This window comes from Microcebus murinus, chromosome 11, assembly GCF_040939455.1.
Source record: "Microcebus murinus isolate Inina chromosome 11, M.murinus_Inina_mat1.0, whole genome shotgun sequence".
NCBI classification, from domain to species: Eukaryota; Metazoa; Chordata; class Mammalia; order Primates; family Cheirogaleidae; genus Microcebus; species Microcebus murinus.
In genome coordinates, this window is record NC_134114.1 from 47,106,498 (window position 1) to 47,120,900 (window position 14,403).

The following is a 14,403-nucleotide window of genomic DNA, read 5'->3' on the forward strand; positions in this document are numbered from 1 at the left end:
ATGGTTGCTTTATACAAGTTATTTCACTGGAGTGTTATTTTACTCATGGTTACATGTGTTTTTGTGAAGAACTACTGATGCTATGTATTGTGTTCCAAGTAAAAATACAAAGTCAAGGCCAAAAGAATAGAGAAGACAATGACAGGGGAGTGTGGCTAAAATAGGAAAAAAATTATGCAATTAGGTTTGTCTTGCCAGGTTTCATTAAAACCCTCAGTTATTTAATTTCTGTAGGCAAAATTACTGTAAAATTATGAGTTTGACACTCCAGTTGCTAATCATTTTTTTATATGCAATCTATATTTTAAAACATAATTTTAAATAACATAAGATCTTAAGAATTGAGGCCAGGCATGGTGGCTCACACCTGTAATCCTAGCACTCTGGGAGGCTGAGGTAGGCAGATTGCTCGAGGTCAGGAGTTTGAAACCAGCCTGATCAATAGCGAGACCCCATCTCTACTATAAATAGAAAGAAATTAATTGGCCAACTAATATATATAGAAAAAATTAGCCAGGCATGGTGGCGCATGCATGTAGTCCCAGCTACTCGGGAGGCTGAGGCAGCAGGATTGCTTGAGCCCAGGAGTTTGAGGTTGCTGTGAGCTAGGCTGACACCAGGGCACTCACTCTAGCCTGGGCAACAAAGTGAGACTCTGTCTCAAAAAAAAACAAAAAAACAAAAAAACACACACACAAAAAAACAAACAAAAGAATTGCAACTATCCCAGTAGAGGGGGGAAAAAATCAGTTGTATTCATTTGGCCTGATGTCATCATCTGCCCCTATCCAGCAGGGTTTAATTCATTTTCTGGTGTATAACACTCTCTGGATGGCCCCCTCACTAAGGCACAACCTAGGATTTTAGGTTATCTCTTATGAGAATAGTTCCTCATTCAGTGCATGGGAAAATACTTAGGAAGCCTGTAAATTTCCTGTTAACCCATCATCAAAGCCATGTGAATAAAAAAGATAATTAAAATTCTATCAGGTACTTTTTTTTAGAAACCAACACTAAGATTCCAAAATTAATATAAAAAAGTAAAGAGTCAGAAAGAGCCAAGATGATTTTGAAGAAGGAAGGGAGAAATTCAGTGTCTATTATAAAATTATGGTAATTAAAGTGATATGATATTGGCACTGGGAACCTTTGAAAAGAACAATAAAACAATAAAAACTGCTAAACAACTATGGGACAATATTAACATTTGTTAAATATGAACAGCAGACACATGACTGTGTGCTATAAAACACACATACACACACACAATATTTTAAAGTAAAATGTTATAAAAGAAAGTGTCTATATAGATAAATACACATACTTTGTTCTACAACTTAGCAATAGATTTCTCCTCTCACATCAATTGCATAAGATAGCCAACTTAGCTTTATAAACTGATTTAGTTCTAAAATTTAAAGCCAATTCTTGGAACCTTGAAATAATGTACTGCAGAAATACTGGTATAAATTGTTATTATATGTCTAGGAATGGCCCACATAAGCCTATTTAATTTATTTTGCAAACAAAATCAGTGCCCATGAAATGAGGAACAGTACATGATAACACTGTTGGAATTAGCAATTGAGCAAAATAGAATATATTTAAAAGTTTTCTACTGAATTACTAGTAGTTGAAGAAAAGCAAATTTAACAAAGAAAATGTAAATGAAAATTACTGAATATGTTTTAAAGAGGACTTTTAGGTTTTTTCAAAAGGTTCTACAGGTAAATGCTCTGAATATATTTTATGCACAAATTTAAAATTTTGTATTGTTTTTATTTTTCTTCAAAAAGACATAACATGAACACTACACGCCCCTAGCTTAGCAATTTTGCTTTTTGTTTTAGTTCATGAATGAGAATGTGTTAGAGGAAGATATTTCTGAAATAACTGATCAAGAGATGGAAGACAAAAGAGACAAATGAGTATAAAAGTTCCTCCAGGATAGGAGCTTTGTTTTCACCCTTACTGTATTAACAATACACTGCATCCATTATATCCAGCTCAGTAAATCTCTGGAATTAGATGCTCAGAATCTAAAATCAAATAAATTGTGCACCAGTGAGACTATCTGCTAATCACTGTAAACTGTGAGATAGAATTTGGGAAACATTATATATGTATACCTCCCTTGATGGTGAATAATGTAATAATATATATAATAAGTAATAAAAGGAGAAAGAGAGAGATAGTTGGGTCAAAACAAGTGGCATAATCATTCAGACACAAAGTGGTTGCTATACAGACTGAGAGAGATTGTGCAATAACAATTATTCATTAAATTATGCTTCTGTAACTGAGAGTCTACCATTATCAAGTCTATTACAAACAAGCTTTTCTCAAATATTTTCTGTATATATTAGATCATTTTCTATGCAAATAACATTTTTCTTTGCAATTATATTTTAAAAAACAAAATTTACTGACATATGGTAAGCATGCAATTTATAAAGAATAGAATTTGTCTTTTTCATTTTTTAAGATGTATGAGGCAGCTCATTTGCAATTATATTTTGTGTCACTTCATCCTATGTTATATGACCACCTTAACATTGTGAAAGAAATATAATACATTTTGCAACACAAAGTAATATCTAACTCTGAATTTTGGCACACAATTCTTACTAGTTCTTTTGGGAGCTCTGTAAGAATGAAAAAAGTAAACATAGCCTATACATTTATAAATGTATACATTTAATGTGCATTTAGCCTAGAGATTCTTTTCACAATCATAAAGGATGCCTAATAAAATTTTTGTGTCTAAGTAATCTTAATTTTTAAACTGAAGATAATTATGTTGCTTAGATATCAACATCATTGTTTTGTTAGAAAATCATGGTACTTTAAATTCTGTCAAGCATGTTTTTAAACAATCACTAGTACATAGAGCATGTACTTTTAAAATTTACAACTAAGGAAATAATAAATAGATGATCATTTATTTCTTCAAAGAGATAACATGAAATTACAGGATTAAAGAATAATTTCCTAATGTTCTCTAATATGACTAAATTTTTCTTTAAGAAGTAGCTTTTAAAAATAATGAAAAAACTCACAGCCAGCACCATACAGAATGGGGAAAAGTTGAAAGCATTTTTGCTAAGAACTGGAACAAAACAAGGGTGCCCCACTGACACCACTTTTATTCACCATAGTACCTGAACTCCTAGCCAGAGCAATCAGGCAAGAGAAAGAAATAAAGGGCATCCAAATTGGGAAAGATGAGGTCAAATGATCCCTGTTTACTAACGATATGATCTTATCTCTAGAAAACCCTAAAGACTCTAAGACTCCAAAGACCAAAAGATTCTTACAATTGATAAATATATCTAGCAAAGTCTTAGGTTCCAAAATCAATGTACACAAATCAGTAATATTTCTATAAACTATTAACAGTCAAGCTGAGAGTCAAATCAAGGACTCAGTGTCAATTACAACAGCTACAAAAAACAATTACCTAGGAATATACTTAACGAAGGAGGTAAAATATCTCTACAGAGAAAACTACAAAACACTGATGACAGAAATCATAGATGACACAAATACAATGGAAAAACATCTCATGCTCATGAATTGGAAGAATAAACATCATTAAAATGTCTATGTTGCCCAGAGTGCTTTATAGATTCAATGCAATTCCCATCAAAATACCAATGTCATATTTCACAGATCTAAAAAAAAATAATCCTGAAATTCATATAGAACCAAAAAGGAGCCAAAAGAGCCAAAGGAATCCTAAGCAAAAAGAACAAAACTGGAGGCATCACATTACCTGACTTCAAATTATACTACAAGACTATAGTAACCAAAACAGCATGTACTGGTATAAAAGCAGAAACATAAAGCAATGGAACAGAATAGAGAACCCAGAAATAAAACCATCTTTGACAAAACAGACAACAACAAACATTGGGGAAAGGATGCCCTATTCAATAAATGGTGCTGGGAACATTAGATAGCCACATGCAGAAGAACAAAGCAGGACCCCTATCTCTTGCCATATACAAAAATTAATTCAAGATGGATTAAAAACTTAAATATAAGGCATGAAACTATAACAATTCTAAAAAAAAATGTAGGAAAAACTCTTCTAGACATAGGCCTAGGCAAAGAATTTATGACTAAGACTTGAAAAGCAAATACAGCAACAACAAAAATAAATGGGGCTTAATTAAATTAAAAACATCTGTACAGCAAAGGAAATAATCAACAGAGTAAATAGACAACCTACAGAATGGGAGAAAATATTCACAAACTATACATTCAAAAAAGGACTAATATCCATACTCTACAAAGAACTCAAATCAGCAAGAAAAAACAAACTCTGTCAAAAAGTAGACAAACAACATGAACAGAATTTTTTCAAAAGAAGATAGATAAATGACCAATGAACATTAAAAAGCATTCCACATCACTAATTATCAGGGAAATGCAAATTAAAACTACCACCCTACCTCTGTCACAATGGCCATTATTAAAAAGTCAAAAAATGATAAATGCTGGCATGGATGTGGAGAAAAAGAAACACTCATACACTGTTGGTGGGAACATAAATTAGTACAACCTCTATGGAAAACACTATGTAGATTCCTCAAAGAAATAAAGATAGACCTACCATTTGATCCAGCAATCCCACTACTGTGTATCCACCCAAAAGAAAAGAAGTCATTTTATAAAAAGACACCTGTATGCAAATATTTACTGCAGTACAATTCACAATTGCAAAGATATGGAATCAACCAAATGTTCACCAATTGATGAGTGGATAAAGAAAATGTGGTATATGTATGTGTGTATGTGTCTGTGTGTGTGTGTGTGTGTATAAACCATAAAATACTACTTAGCCATGAAAAGGAATGAAATAATGTCTTTTGCAGCAATTTGGACGGAACTGGAGACCATTATCCTATTGCAGGAATGGAAAAACAAACACTACATGTTCTTGCTAATAAATGGGAGCTAGACAATAGGTACACATGGGCACAAAGAGATATAAATTGGAAACCAAGAGTGGGGAGGATGGGAGGTGGAGTGAGAGATAAAACTTACTTATTGGGTAGAATGAACACTATTTTGATGATGGGCACACGTAAAGCCCTGACTTCAGCATTATAGAATGTATCTATGTAACAAAAACATTTGTACCCCCTTAATATTTTGAAATTAATTAATTAAAATAATTAAATAATTATAGTCTAAATTGTGACAACTGTAAAATCTCAGAGTTAACCCTTCCCATTGTAGGAGAAAAATACAAGGGAATAAAGGGACATCGATTGTTTAGAATTATTTTACATTTGTGACCTGTTCTTATTCATTATTGATCATGGCTATGAATCACTCGTTATAATGAAGCAAAAACAGAATTTAAGGGATGTACTCGGAACCTTATATACCCACAATATACCCAAATGGCAAACATTTTTAAATTTAGTAGTTACCCAATAAGATAATTATTATAATTTGCTCATGTGTTTTCTAAAACAGAGTTTGGAATTTAATTCTACTTTTGAACTTTATGTATAATTTACTAAAACAAGTAAATTCAAGATACTGAACTTATGTAGGAAGATATTTAATGAGGGTCATGCCCAGCATAATCTAGAACTCCTTTCATACCTGTACAAAATAATGATTGCATTTGGTATAAGCACTTCTAAGTTGAAAGTCAGGTTTTCAGAAGCCAAAGAAAGCACTGTAACATGTTCATATTTTTTCTACTACAACTTTAGACATCTTCCTTTTCATCTAACTGTAAAAATGCCAGGTACTATAGGAAACAAGCTATTAGAAATATACTAAGATAATGGGGTGTATGTGTGTGGGGGCATGTACGTAATAGTCATTACAAAGATAGGGAAGGTAGCTAAAAAAAGGAAACTTTTGCCACTATGATTTTCCTTAATACTATGGGCAAAATGCATGGCAGCTGAAATTCCTATTAGTCAATTAGGACAATGGCATTTACCTACAAATTCATTTCTTTATTTTTTCAGCAAAATGAAGGAAATGTCTTATCAAAGTTCCTCAAGTTGACAGTGATTTAATTCTACTTCAATGGGTTTATTATTTCTGTAACACAGACACACACACACACATGCACGTGTGCACATACTTTATTCTGAAATTCTAGATGCTCAATGCAGTAATCATCAGACTGGTCTTATCTATTTTTGACAATTAGTTCGTATCATGGCAAAAGCTTATCAAAATAATTTAATTGTTGGGCTTCATTACAATAACTTTTCTAAAAAATGTCTTTATTGGTTATTGTTTTAGCTACTATGGGGACATGTCTACATATGTGAATGTCTCTATATAAAAATGTATATTGTATATATAATATATATGCATATGTACATATGTATATGTGTATGTGTATGGATACATAGATAGAGAGCATAATTTTGGCATTTTACTGGCCCTGATCAAAATTTAATATTCATTAAAACACAATATGAGGTATCATTTTAATACTAGTAATATGTTCTAATTTGAAAAATATAAAAATTTTATAATGACTGTGAAATATAATATAAATGGGGAGACATAAGAAAATATTATCAGGCATGGTTTTACTACTTTGGATAAAAAAACGATGCCACTATAAAGGTCTGAAACATAATCAACTGACAGAGTAAAATGCTACATTAATGTCATGCTACATTAACTGAAAATGTTTCCATACTAGCAAAAAACTGAATTCATTTGTTTCTTCCAAGAGTATAAAGCCTTAGAGGAGCCACAAGTTTCATTATAGAGTTAGACTTTACAATGCAAATATGGATCATTAATTCATTGATTCATTAAAAATTATTGACAGAATGTCTACTACCTCACATTAAAAGATGATTTACATCAATACATTATACTGATATCCTATTACCCAATACATCATATCTGGCTTTCAATAAAAAAAGTTACAAGGCACCCTGAATCACAGTCAAAAAAGATAAAACAAGCATCAGAACCAGACTAGATATAACACAGATTTTGGAATTAACAGACAGTGAATTTAAAATAACTATAATTAATATGCTAAGGGCTTTAATGGAAATTGTAGACAACACTCAAGAGCAGATAGATAATGTAAAGCAAAAGACATGAAAATACTAAGAAAAAAATTTGTAATGCTAGATATCAGAAATCAAGAATGCCTTTGATGAGCTCATCAGTAGACTGAACACACTAATAAAAGAATTAGTGAGCTTGACGATAGGATTAATAGAAACTGCCCAAACTGAAATACAGAGAGAAAAAATGAATAAAATACACAGTCACCTCCACACACACACAACCAAAACAGAACATCCATGAACTCTGAGACAATATCCAAACGTGTAACTTACATGCAATTAAAATATTAGAAGAAGAGAGAATGAAGCAGAAAAATATTTGAAGTAATAATAAGTAATAAGTAATAATGGCCAATAATTTTTCAATATTAATGACAGATATCCAACTACAGATCCATGAAGCCCAGAGAACACCAAAGAGGATAAACACCAAAAAATCTTCATCTATTCACATCATATTCAAATTGGAGAAATGAAAGACATAGAGAAAATCTTGAAAGAATCCAGAGGAAAAATATACCTTACCCATAGAGGAACAAAGATAAAAATTACAGCTATTTCTTGGCTGGGTGCAGTGGCGCATGCCTATATGCAGTTTTGCAAATGTATGCTTTGGCTTATGATTATCTGTCAAAATTTTTTAGAGCAGTTTTTGTGAAGCCATGGATAAGTCAAAAATCCGTGTTATTTTCAAATATGAGTTCCATTGTGGAACCAATGCAGTGCAGACATCTTGAAATATCAGTAAAGTGTTTGGGAAGGATGTGGCTAATGCATGAACAGTACATCGATGTTTTGAGAAGTTCCATTCTGGTGATTTTCATCTTGAAAATGAGCCACGTGGGTGACCTGAGACCAAAGTGAATAGTGATGAACTGAAAGCTATAGTAGAAGCGAATCCATCTCAACCTACACATGAATTAGCAGCAAGGTTTGACGTTAATATTGTACCATTTGAAACAAATCTTCAAGGTAAAGAAGCTAGATAGATGGGTTCTGCGTGAATTAAATGAGCATGAGAAGAGAAATCATTTGTCATGAGATAAAGACAACTATTTATACACCATATTGCTATGTGGGATGAAAAATGGATTCTTTCTGACAATCACAAGTGTTCAGCACAATGGTTGGATAAAGATGAAATGCTAAAACAGTCCAAAACTGAATATTCATCAAAAACCTAATGGTATCTGTTTGGTGGTCCAGCACTGGTATTACCCATTACAGCTTCGTGAAACCTGATAAATTGATTACAGTGGATGTCTGCTGCAACCAATTGGACAAAATGGTGAGGATGCTGTGATTAAGCAGCTGAGATTGGTCAATAGAGATAGGCTAATCCTCTTGCAAGATGACGCTCCACCACATGTCACACAAACAATGCTGCTCAAACTACAGAGGCTGAACTTGGCAACTCTCTGTCATCCACCATATTCACCAGACCTTGCACCAACTGACTACCACTTCTTACAGACTTTGGACCACTTCTTGCAAGGAAAAATATTCAATTCTCAACAAGCTGTGGAAAGCACCTTTTATGATCTCATCACCACTGCCTCTCCAGGGTTCTTCCCTGCTGGCATAAACAAGCTACTATTAAGGTGGCAAAACTGTGTCGATAGTTTAGGCACACACTTTGATTAATTGTACTGTTTCTTGTTTGAAATATAATAAACTACACTTTTGATTCGAAATCGGACATTTCATATTTAATGATCTAAATAATACTTCTTTTTAAAAAGGAGGGCATGGTGGTGCACACATGTAGTTCCAGCAACGTGGGGGGCTGAGATGAGGATCGCTTGAACCCAGGAGTTCAAAGTTGCAGTGAGCTATGAACACACCACTGCATTTCAGCCAGGCAACAGGCCAAGACATTGTCTCAAAAAAAAAAAAGGAATTATAGCTATTTCTCATCAGAGATCATGCAACTCCCGTATCTGACAAAAATATCCTTCAAAAATTACAGAGAAATACTTTCTCAGACAAATCTAAAGTGAGAGAATTCATTATCAGCAGACATATACAGCAAGAAATATTATTTAAAAATCTTCGGGAAAAAGGAAAACAATATAGGTCAGAAACTTGAGTCTACATAAAGACAGAAAGGAAATCGTAAAGGTAATAAATATTCCAGTTACCCAGATTTGATACTCACATATTGTATGCCTATATCAAAATATCACATGTAGCCCATAAATATGTATAACTATTATGTATCCATAAAACTAAAATGATATAAAGCTAAAATCTATTTTTCTTCTTCATAACTGATATAAAAGATAACTATTTGTTTAAAGTATTAACACTAACAACGTATTAGTGATTACAGTAAATAGATAAGAAAAGATGAAGGACAGCAATATCACAAGGGACAGGAATGAAGAACTGGAAATACATTGTTATAAGGTGCCTGTATTATACATGAGACAATATAATGTTATTTACAGGTGGACTTAGATTAGTTAGAACTTTATATATATATTAAATATATTTTATATATAAAATTTTTATATTACAAACTCAAGAGCAACCACTAAAATGTTTTAAAAGAGGTATTTAATATAATTGATATGCTAAGAGAGGAGATAAAATGGCATCATATAAAATGCTCAGTTAAACCAAAAAAGGCAGAAAAAGAAAGGAAAAAAGAATGTACAACAAATGGAAAACAATTACAAACATATTAGATGTTAATTCAATTATATCAACGATCACCAACCAACTTTTTTAGCATATTGTGCTGAAATAACTGGATATTCAGGTGGAAGAAAAAGATGAACCTGAACCTATACCTCATATCATAAATAAAAATTACCTCAAAATGGATCCTAGATCTAAATATAAAAGCTAAAAGTATAAAATTTCTAGAGGAAAATATAGGGAAATATCTTTACAATCTTGAAGTACATGAAGATTTCTTAGGACACAGAAAGCGTAAACCATAGAAGAAAATTTTTAAATTACATTTCATCAAACTTTCAAAATTCTGCTTTTCATAGACATCATTTAAGAAATGAACAGTAAGCAACAGATGAGGAGAAAGCATTCTCTCTCTCTCTCTAGGCATATATATGAGATAAAGACGTTTACCCAGAATACAACTCAACAAGAAGAAAACTTTATTTTTAAAAATGGAAAAAAAGGATTGGACAGACACTTTGAAGGAGATATATGAATGACAAATAAGCAAATGAAAAGATGCTCAGTATCACTAACATCATTAATTAAACTAATACCATACTACTAGCAGTATAACCCAAGAGAAAGGAAAGCACACATCCATACATACATCTGCATAGGTATTCACAGCAGTTCTATTCATAATAGAAACAAATGAAAATGTGGTATATGATTGGAATACTATTCAGAAAAAAATGAACTATTAATACACACAACATGGATGAACATAAAAAACATGCTGAGGGAAAGAACCAAGACACAAAAGGGTACCCACTGTGTAAGTCCACTTAAATTAAACTATAGAAAAGACAAGTCTAACCTACAGTGATAGAAAGCAGATTCCTGGTTGTCTGGGGAAGGAGAGATTAACTGAAAGGGGAAAGGGGGACTTTTTCAGGTAATGGATAAATTGCTATCTCGACTGTGGTGGTGGTTACATGGTTATACATATTTGTCAAAACTCATGGAACTCATGGAACCCAATGCACCACAAAACTGGGTGCATTGTCTACTGTGTATATAAATTATACCTAAATAATGTTTTAAATGTACTCATGGGAAAGTAAATTCCCAGAAAATAAAATATTCTATTCCAGAAAATAAAATATTTCCTAATTCATTGCTTAAGACTAACATTAAAATTGATCTCCTAACCAATCTTCCATAAAAGGTATTCTTTATTTTTTTTTTTTTTTGAGACAGAGTCTCGCTTTGTTGCCCAGGCTAGAGTGAGTGCCATGGCGTCAGCCTAGCTCACAGCAACCTCAAACTCCTGGCTCAAGCAATCCTCCTGCCTCAGCCTCCCAAGTAGCTGGGACTACAGGCATTCGCCACCATGCCCGGCTAATTTTTTGTATATATTAGTTGGCCAATTAATTTCTTTCTATTTATAGTAGAGACGGGGTCTCGCTCTTGCTCAGGCTGGTTTTGAACTCCTGACCTTGAGCAATCCGCCCACCTCGGCCTCCCAGAGAGCTAGGATTACATAAAAGGTATTCTTAAGACAAAATACTTCCTAAAGCAAGACCAATATACCCCTACAGCTTTCAATACAATTCTTAATATTTTAAAAAATTCTCTCAAAATCAGAGTTAAAGTTCACTCAATCACTATTAATTAATAAATGACTTAAGTCAAACTTAAAAAGTTTATGATCTTAGAACCTATTTTTTGTGAAAAAAATCAGACAGATACAATAGCAGAGAGAGTAGCATAATGAACTGCCATAAACATATTATCAAAATGATAAAATTCATGATGTTAATATTCTTTTCTCTTTCTTTTTCTCCTTTCTTTTAAAAGCAAACCCTAGACATTCTATCACTTCAGTCCCACATATTCCAACATATATTTCTTTAAAAAATGAGTATTTTAAAGACCTCATTTTTAAGATTATTTGTTTTGTGCAGTTTAGATATATTAGATAGTTTTCTCAATATACTAGATGTTTGGTTCAATTCTTGCTACCCCCATCACATCATAATCTTTTCAACTTCTAAAACCAATGAGAACTATATAATTAATTTTAAAAATCTTTCAAAGAATATTCTTTCCTATAAGGTTTCATTAAGTATCTTTGGCTTATAGCCTACATTAAACCTAGACATGTCATTTAAATATAGAATAAACCTCAATTTTTCATTTGACAAGAAAACTAATTTCTTGTGTTTACAAAACGATGGAGAGAAGTAAAAGCAGTCACTAAGGCCTAGCCAAGGCAAATGTTATCCCATAGCTATTTAAAATGGATATTATATCCCTACACAAGTACATACTGGGTGCAAAATCATATTCTACACAATTTAAAGAAAGGTAGAAAATATTCACATAGGTTAGTGACTCATGAGGGACTCTTCTCTGAAATTTATGGTCAAATATTCTTCACTATAATGAATATACTGATAGAATCACATCACTTAACATTCATTCTACTAAATAATAAAAGTTACTAAAAATTCTATACACTTGGATCTGAAAAATATATTTGATATATTTACAATGGCTACTGCTGTGGTTCAGAAAAAAGAGAGATCACTGTATTTTAATGATGACATGAGTTATACCAGAGTTGACTTGCTAAGTTCCTGAAAGCTAAACCCTAACATTTTAATAGCAAATAAACGAATCCTCATCCGTGAAATAGATATTCCCTAACTGACCAAATAATAATTTGACACACTTAAAAAGACAGTATGCTAAACACAGCCTGCCTAGCTGTGTGGGGGAAGGTAAAGAGCGACATGGTAATCAACTGGACATGGGGAAAAAGCTAAATTTTTTTTTGTCTACAAATAACATTTTGGAATGCAGGGATTCTTTTGGCTCTCAATCTAAGGATTTGGTGGAATTTTTTTTTCCCATTTTTAACACACACTTTCAAACAAGAATTAACAGAGAAATAAAGATACTCCAAGAGTGCTGCTATCCCCAAGCCCGGAGCTGCTGGATACTGGACTGCAGCCTGTTAGGAACCCGCCGAGCATCACCACCTAAGCTTCTACCAGCCCTCCCACCTCCCACCTCCCACCCCGCATCTGCCTCTGTGGAAAAATTGTCTTCCATGAAACTTAGGAACTGGCTGCACAGCAGGAAGTGAGCAGCAATGAGCAAGCGAGGGAAGCTTCATCTGTATTTACAGCTGTTCCCCACTGCTGGCATCACAGCCTGAGATCTCCCTTCCCAGCCCCAATGCCCCCTCACCCTACCCACATCCATGGAAAAATTGAATTGTCTTCCATGAAACTGGTCCCTGGTGCCAAAAAGGTTGAGGACTGATGCTCTAAAGTACCTGACACTTGAAAGGTATGTTCTGTTCTTTTTTGCAATATTTCTACATGAGGCGCAAACAATTCATATTAGGGAGAATTTAAAGTATTTATTCATAAGGCCAACAACAACGACAACAACAAAAATCTACAAAGCCTGGGAGGGAGTGCAGTTAGAAACTTTATAAAGGAAAAAAGAGAAACTCTCATCTCAGCTATTTAAGTACATAAAACAATCGGACTTGAAATGCATGCATTGACATTGATAAACTTGGGAATACCTGAGATAATAGTGCTTTCACACATTGTTCACCCATTGTATGATACTTTTCCTAACTTTTCAATTAATTAAATATAACAGAACCTATTAAATTCAAACTGGTTGCATAAGATTATGACAGTCATTAATGAGCCAGATTTTGAAGTGAATTAAAGATAAACTACTTAGTTAAAAGGGCTTTTCCTTTTGTTCCCCTGCTGTTTATTACAATGGAAACTAGAATGCCAATATTTTTAAGACTTTATTAAAAGTGTAATACTTTTCTTGTATCTGAATCAAGTCAGGTTTTAGACTTGCTGTTCATTTGAATTTCCACCTAAATCAATGCCAACTTGATAAAATTTGATTGTAATTTTAAAATACAACAGACTGATCCAATTTTACTCTCCACTTGAAAAGGAAAAAAAACTCAACTAAAGATTTATCTCAGGAATTACCTCTGAGGCAAATGTATAATAAATATTCATTTTTATTTGTTCTTTTTTTCTCATTCATTTTGCCACCAAAAAAGCAGATTATAAAACTTAACTCAGGCCAGCGTGGTGGCTCACACTTGTAATCCTAGCACTCTGGGAGGCTGAGGCGGGAGGATCGCTCAAGGTCAGGAGTTTGAAACCAGCCTGAGCAAGACCCTGTCTCTACTAAAAACAGAAAGAAATTAATTGGCCAAATAAAAACATATAGAAAAAATTAGCCGGACATGGTGGTGCATGCCTGTAGTCCCAACTATTCGGGAGGCTGAGGCAGAGGATTGCTTGAGCCCATGACTTTGAGTTGCTGTGAGCAGGGCTGATGCCAGGGCACTCTAGCTCAGGCAACAGAGTGAGGCTCTGTCACACACACACACAGAAAAACAAAACTTAAATCACACAAATATCAGGAGTTCTTATAAACAAGCTGCTTATTTTAGCTAGAAATGCTTGACTGTTCTTTTTTAAGTTTTCTCATATTCTCATTAACAGATATAACTGGTCATTTGCTAAATGTTCATAGTTTCTATTTTAGAGGAAAAGGGCTTTCTTGTTAAAAAAAAAAACCCAATCTTTTAGTGAATTTCAAGCTCTTTTGTTTAGTTTTTACCTTTCTAAGATCATCA

At 33.2% G+C, this 14,403-nt stretch overlaps 1 protein-coding gene across 1 annotated transcript in view; it reads right to left on the bottom strand.

Moving 5' to 3' along the window:
* ADAMTS6 (ADAM metallopeptidase with thrombospondin type 1 motif 6) overlaps nucleotides 1–14,403 on the bottom strand; it is a 292,439-nt gene that overhangs the window by 139,062 nt on the left and 138,974 nt on the right. The window lies entirely within an intron of this gene.